The 8,249-nt window shown below is 31.4% G+C and overlaps 1 protein-coding gene across 26 annotated transcripts in view; it reads left to right on the plus strand.

Annotated features, from left to right (window-relative positions):
* The window catches only part of lap (phosphatidylinositol-binding clathrin assembly protein lap), a 329,664-nt gene that overhangs the window by 125,318 nt on the left and 196,097 nt on the right, over window positions 1-8,249 (plus strand). The window lies entirely within an intron of this gene.

The raw sequence follows: 8,249 nt of genomic DNA on the forward strand, positions 1-8,249 counted from the left end.
TAATAATAATGGTAATATTAATAAAACTTTGGGGACTATGTTGATAAACACCTATTCAATGACATTTTAAAATCTGACAGTTCCTGTTCATATGAAAAAGTTTGTTCTTGTGATAAATTACTATTTTCTTGAATTCTATGAAAATAAGTTTCATTTTGTTTCTCCTCCTGCAGAGTGGAGTGTTTATTTTCATCATCAAATATCTTAACATTATTGCGTTCCAATTTTCTTCTATTAAGACAACAAATTAGAATATTTCATATAATCCTTCCCTCCGCCCATTTAGCCTATCCCCAGGAAGCTAAAGGGATAGGACAATGTCCGATAAATTGGTGTACATCCCCAAAAACCATTCCCCCAAAAATTACCCTTCTGTAAATAATAATTAGTGGTTCAAAGGTTTGGACACTCAACTTAATAAACCAACCAATAAAACTCAATAAAAGTCCCCTAAGCCAACAAACGAGAAAATGTTATTAGAAAACTTTGGGGACTAGTGTAATAAGCAACGAATGTTCCCTCCCTGCCTCATAAAATTAAATGTTTCAATTTCAATTTGATTTAATCGATTTTCCATATGGCTTGGAAACCGATAAATATCCGCTGGATTAGAACCGGTTCTCAGCCATACTAAAAAATCATGTATATCATCGTATTACAGGCAATTTTCCAGAGGGCCTTACAAATCTGGTTTTAATCTTAAAATTTTCATTATATTATCCGGAGAAATCTGTCTATAATACGATGCGATAAATAACTATTTAAGCCTATTTGTATTGTCCCTTTTTTGTTGTGGACTTTTGGTACTTGTGCTTTGCTGTGAAGCTTTTGTTTTGCCATATTTTTGTCTCAACTCATTATAATCTTGTTGCAGATTCTTCTCAAATGTAAAACAAAGTCCCCCTAGAATGTGTAAATATAGCGTTAATAATCTATAATTCAAAGTAGCTTGATGTCTGTCCGTCTGTCTGTCTGTCTGTCCGTCTGAAGCTTATCCACTGATCCAATTCGGCTCAACTCTTCAGGGAATATGCCTATTGGTCCTGTGGTGTTTTTAAGCTATTTTCTATGGGGGTTGGACATTCTTAACCCGTTCAAAAAGAAAAAATCTCCCTTTCCCTTTTTTTTTAAATAAATTGCAAAAAAAATCGGAGGTAGTTTTTTGTTTGTTTGTTTATTACTTTGGGTTAGGTTAGGTTTTAGTAAACATTATTTTGATAGTTGTACCTTTTAACAAGGATAACAACATTCAAACTAACGAACATATACACTTTGAGTCTAAATTAAGGAAAAGAGCTAACTGTTACGGACGAACGGAAGGACATACGGATGGACCGAATCTAATTTTATAGATAAGCTTCGCTTTTAAAAATAATTAATAACTTATGCGAATTTTGGAGTAGCTTCGCAACTGAAATGAATAATTTCTCTTCACTAAAATGTTATTAAATTATTAAATTGAATAACTCACTTTGCTTTGGCATTATCAAACTTAATATAAAGAATATTTTCATGAACTGATTAGAATTTAGCATTTATATTTTATTTATTGATAAGTAATATTGATATGAATTTTTCTTTTTAGTTCATAATTGGGTCATAGTTGTACTGTTTAAAACTTTTAGATAAAATAATATATCGTATTATAGACAGCTTTCTGCGGATATTGGAATGTACAATTATAAGAATTAAAATCAGCAGAGTTAGCCCTGGGGCGAAGAAGGCATGGCTAACAAAACTGAAATGAATTTTATGGATTTCATTTTATTATTTATATGAAATTTCTGTAATACGATGCAATAGATGATTTTTTAATATGGCTGAAAAGCGATTCTATTCCAGCGGATATAAATCGGTTTGGAATCCATACTGGAAAGCTTATTTACAAAGATTTTTAAGTCAAGAAAAATAACATCCTAACAAAAACAAAGCTAGCAGATACGCCCCTAGACAGCCCTTTAAAATAGTTACATTCGACAACCCATACTTTTTTTTCAGATTTAAAATGAAATAGTAAACAAAAAAGTACCTTTTTTATTTTTGAAATAAGATTAAAAATATTTTCTAAGAGCGATTTCTCTTGAGAGGGTTGTGGTACCCTTCCCCCAAATAGCTATACCTATATACCTTCCCAGGACCTATAAGAAGCTATCCAGTAAAGGAGAACCATACACAGACAGACAGACAGAGATATTGTTACTTTATTATAAAGACTAGCGGCTACGCCCCTAGAGGCCTCTAGGGGCACTTGAGGAGAGGAGAGTGGAATTTGATAACCCAATTTCTTATTTTAGATTTTAAAAGAAAAAGTTTTTAAAAAATTTAGAGGGGGGCGAAAAAAAATTTTAATTTTAGTTAAAAAAATTTAAAAAAAAAATTTTGGGGGGAGGGGGGGATTTTTCATTTTTTGGGGGGGTTGGGGGTGTCCCACCCCCCAACAAAATAGTTATAAACCTTCCCGGGACCTATGAGAAGCTACCCTGTTAAGGAGAACCCGATCGGTTCAGTGGTTAGCGAGATCCTTCGGTACAAACAAACATACAAACACACAAACACACAGACACACAAACACACATCCTGTTACTTTAGTATAAGGATATCTGCATTTTATTTTGACCATGATCAAAATAAAAGTCTTCCTCTAACATTCAACAGAATACAGGGTGCGACACATAAATCCGGACTTTTTCTAGCTTCTAAACAAATGAACATAAAATTGTAAATTTTAAAGATTTTATTTTATTTTAAAAACTGGGGTGCAGACTAGGTATATGACTATTAGACTAATCAATAATATCGCCGCAAATCTCAAAAACCGCCTCTACCCGCCCGCAGGCCCTGATCACCATGTCCATGTTCAAGAAGACAAAGTTCTCCTTGAAAGTGGCAATTATGGAGGACTTATTATTTCCTGCTTTAATGGCACTCCAGGCTCAATATTCCATTGGATTAAGATCGGGGCTGCTGGGAGTCGAAATCTCCTTAGGAACGTGATAACCAAAGGATACAAATAAACCCATCGTCACGTCGGCCCTCATTTAGGCCACAGTTGAGTTAGAACGACATCTTTAAATCTTTCAAGTTTCAGTTTGCCGGAGTACTACGGCAAAGCCAGTTGGGATAAAGAGCTCTAGTCTTACCTGATGTTTATATCTGTTACAGTGTAAACAGTATCGGATATGCTGGTACCCTCTGTTCATCATGCCTGGAAACAATTTTATCAATTTCATTCGAAACCAATTAATATCTGGTGGATTTGAACCGGTTCTCATCCATACAATAAAATAACATTATATCCAGTTGTTTATGAATATAAAAATGTATGATCATAATCATTTTATATCCGCGGAAAACAGTTTATAATACGATGCGAGCAAGAAAAAAAAACTATTATTAAATTATGTGCATTTCATTATGTTTTTGATTCATTAAAAAGTGAAGAAAACCTGTGTGTCCATATGTACTGGAATTGTATCTGTATCTGTACAGGTATGGATAATGTTCTGCTGGTCTTGCCTCATGGCATAGGCTTGACTCATAATAGCTCATAGATTCTTATAATTAAATAATTAGTATTTTTTGGCTTTGTATTATATATTTACACACTTTTCCCCTAGCTTTTAGAGGCTCTGTATCTGATGAGATAGGGTAGGGGAAGAAAAATAGCAGAAAACCCGTCCACTTCCTTAGATCCAAAAACAAAATATCCTATTACCACACTGGGACCTATGTAAAGCTTCCTTTAAATGGAGAAATTAAAAAGATCTGTAATTAATAAAATCTTAAGCTTCAGACAAAAAATCTTAATACTTTATATAAAAGGCTTATACTTATATAAATTTGTACATATCAATTTTCAATGAAAAGGATAATATATTTTGAAGGGGGAAGGGTTAAAGCAGAAAAACAGCCTAAAACAATTAGAAGCCTGTTTGTGAAATAAACATAAACTAGAAGTTACGTGAAGCTTCCTTAAAACAGAAAATCAAAAGAGACAAAAAAAATTAAATAATAGATTTTTTACGGTAAAAAAATTAAAGCATTTTGATATGACGTGTGTATGTCTAAGTTTGAAGTCATCACCTAGCGACGCGACGGTACTCGTTTAGGGAAAAATTAATACTAGTAAATTCTTAACTAAGCTAAAAACCTCAGGGAGGGAGTAAAATTTTAGTTTTTTTATTACATTAGTCACCAAAGTTTTGTGATACTCTTTTCTTATTCGTTGGCTTAAAAACCTGGAAACTTTTATCAAATTTTAATCGGTTAGTTCATTTAGTAAAGTGACCAAACGTTTCAACCACTAATTATAATCTACAAAATGGGTTACCTTGTGTAATTTGTAAATCAATTAACCGGCCATTGTCTCATCCCTTTAGATCGCTGTACATTACAGTGTCTTTAGATATTAAAACTGATGATCCTTTTGGGTTTTACTTTTTAATGAAGCTTTATTTGTAAGTTTTAAATTAGATTAGGCAAGTTCAATTTCCCTATGCTTAAGAATTTTCTAAAAAATAATTTCTTTATTAGATATTAAGGATAGAATTTGAAAAAAAGGTTTAATTGATGAAATTTAACTTTGAAAATAAAATAAATAACCTGGGATCTAAAGTGATAAGACAATGGCCTATGAATTGATGTACTTTCCCAACGGTGATACACATAATTACATCTTCTGTATATCACAATCACGTTTTTAAACTCAACTTATTGAACAAATAAAAAATTAGTAAAAGTCCCCAAAGTTGTTAAGCCAACTAATAAGAAAACACTATTATAAAACTTTGGGGACTAGTGTAATAAATAGCCCAATGTCCCCTCCCTCTCTGATAAATATCACACATATATCATAAAAATTTGTTTAAAAATTATATTAAAATAACTAATTTGCTTCCTGAATGAAAAAAAAGAACTTTGGTAGGGGGGGGGGGGGTGGTCGATTTTTTTAGATGCTATTTAGTTTGGGAGGATGAAGATACCCCCCCCCCCCCCCCCCCCGAAAAAAGCAAACATAATCTTCCCTGAACCTATAAGAAGATTCACTGTATAATGGTTCAGCGGTTTGTGAGCTCCTTTGATACAGACAAAAAATCTTACCACGTTATATAATAGGATAATAATTATATGAAAAATAACTAATTTGACCGCTGTTTGTAGCTGTGTGTATAGGTGTTCTACACCGGATGCAAACTAAAAACATCTCAGCGGAAACTCATCTCAAATGGCCGGAAGTTTAAACAAGTTTGTCCTTAAACATTTTACTAAGAGGACTTTTTTGAAAAGCAATTAATACTCTTAATTTTTTCAGAGAAATATGGATATTTAATGTCGTTGAATTCAGGGAGGAAGGGACATTTGGCTGTTAAATACAATAGTCCCCAAAGTTGTATCATAACGTTTCCTTATTCGTTGTCTCAAAACTTTAGAGACTTTTATGGAATTTTGATTGTTTGGTCCAACCGCTTCTCAACCATTGATTGTAATCTACAGAAGGGCTATTATTGTGTTTAATAATTGGGAATGTGTGTGTTTCAATTTGTTGTCCATTGTCTTATCCCTTTAGATCCTTGCGTTGAATTAGTACAATACTAGTGGTTGCGCCTATAGGGTCATTTGAATACTTTTTTTTCAGAGATATCTTACCCCAAAATAGTTGTAAACCCTTTCTAGATCTATAAGAAGCTTCATTGCAAAGGAAAACCATATCGGTTCAGCGGTTAACAAGTTCCTTCGCTACACACATACAAGGAATACATATGTTTTTTATAATTTGATAATTCGCACATATTTTTAAAGGCAAAGTTTTTCCATAACTTGGGTTCTTCCAAAACGGTAAGCTCTTTTCGTTAATTGAGACAAGTTTAAATTGTCCCATCGATTTCAAACTTTGCATAAAGATTCCTGTAGTATTTAGGTACGATTTAGAAAATAAAGTAACTCTATAATCGTTATCAGAAGGTACGTACGTACGTCTATATAAATCATGGTGATTCTTTACTATTTTGACAGCAATTTTTATTAGCGAAGCTACTCTATAACTTAAAATGTCCGTCTGTCCGTAAGAGACACATTGGGGGAAACGTGATTTTCTCGGTTCCTTTTCAAGATAGACAGCTGAAATTCTTAATGAAGACTCCTATGACATATGTCCATCTAATCTATACTTTGTTTTGTCCATCTGTCTATTATTTGGGGTGCTAGATCGATTCCTAGATTTTCAAGTTTACGTGATTTTCTCAACTTCTTTTCAAGATAGATTACTAAAATTTACAGGTTTCGTTGTTTCCCTATTTTATCAAGTTTAATGTTTATTGTATGACACTAATCTAATTTTTTTCCCGATTTACATTCATAATCTTTTAGCTTCGCTACTTATGGATGTTGTCATCCTTGTTGTATAATTACCACATACCATATAATCTAATTTTGGAAATATGATTCCAAAGACTTCAAGTTACAATATTTCAAGCGAAGCAGTTCTAAAATCAAGTTCTAAAAATGTAATTATGTCCTTAAACCGTATCCTTGAATGTTATTTAAGTAATATAATTCTTATCAATGTTTTTAAGTTTACTTTCTATTAATTTTTTTTTTCAAGTTTTATTGAGATTTGCCTATTGGTTGGGGTGCTAGTTCGATTTCTGGATTTAAGTTTTCATGATTTTCTTTACTCCTATTCGAGATAGACAGCTGATAGTTTTAAGGATTAAATAAGTTCACAATCCACACAAAGTTTTATTAAGATTTGCTTATTGATTGAGTTGCTAGATCGATTCCTAGATTTTTACGTTATAAATCTTACAAGGTTTCGTGATTTTTTTAGTTTGATGTTTTTTTATGAAACTGGTCTATAGTTCATTCTTTCCGGATATCCATCCATAATTTTTTGAGCTTCGCTACTTATGGATGTTTTCATCCTTGTCTTTTTATTAGCGAAGCTATACTTTAAACGGCTGGCAAGATTAATATATCTATTCTACTTGTGCAAAAACGTAAATTATTTCATAAGATACAGATTTGTTAAAATTTCACTTTTTAAAATTTATTTTCAAAATATCAAATTGATTACTAAATTTAATACATGAATACATTAAAATATACAACAATAAAAAATCTATAAAAAATTTTAATCAATAATTTTTATATAATTTGTTACACCTTATAAAACTAAAGATAAACAGAAAAAAAAGTACAAAAATATTCAATTTAAATTGTGTGATGAATAAGGTTTGATGGGAATAAGACGTGTAAAGGACCATTGGGAGTACATATTAATTTTACTTGCAGATGTCTTTTTTGGGACGAGAAATGTCGTTAGAAACCCAGGTGGTCCTTTGTATACGTGGATCCTTTTTTTAGTATACATTTTTGTTTACAATAGTATACATGGCCTTACTCTAAAATTGTATCAATTTTGTTATACTATAGTATAGAAAATTTGTGGGATCTACGATAGTATACCATCATTATGCAAGAATTCTTACGAGGGTACGAGAAATTTTGTTAGTACGAGAGACATATATTATATACTAAAACCATTTTTCGGCCGTGATTCTGTAGGTTAGAAAATTAGTATGAGTCATTAAAAATTAATACAAATTAAAATTAGTACGAGAAGCAAAAAATGTATACTACAAATTTTAAAAAATTTCCCAGGTAATACATACTAAAAGTAGAATTTTTTTTGTATTATGAAAATCATACAAAAGTACAAATGTGGTTCTTTAAGGGTTAGAAAACTTATATTTTCTCAAAAAAATATCATAGAGTTAAGGGAGATATTTCCATGATTTAAACTATTCATAATGATAAGAGTACATGAGATATTCTCCTCTTTTACTTCTATAATGGAAGCTCAGTGAAGAGATTCTCATGTTTTAACTCTTATCATGGCTAGGCTATGATCCTTTCCATGCTATACTGAAGTTGATTAGATTTGGTATACTGGTGTCTATAGTTTAGATTTTATAATTATTTAAAATGAAATATTTTAAAATACTGAAAAAAAAACAATGAAATGAGAAACCAATTTGAATAAGATTTACTTATTTGATTTTTAAACAACCATATATATATTGGAAAACCCAAAAAAACAGTTTTTCTAACAAGTGAGAGACACCTAGCAGCAAAAATTTGAACTATATCAGGTAGAATTATTTTTGTATTATGAAAATTATACAAAAGTACTATTGTATTATTTTTTTTGTAATTTTGTACAGTCCCTTATTTTTTTCTTGTACATGTTG

This window comes from Acartia tonsa, chromosome 5 (genome assembly GCF_053477335.1).
Source record: "Acartia tonsa isolate MP-2025a chromosome 5, ASM5347733v1, whole genome shotgun sequence".
Lineage (NCBI taxonomy): Eukaryota > Metazoa > Arthropoda > Copepoda > Calanoida > Acartiidae > Acartia > Acartia tonsa.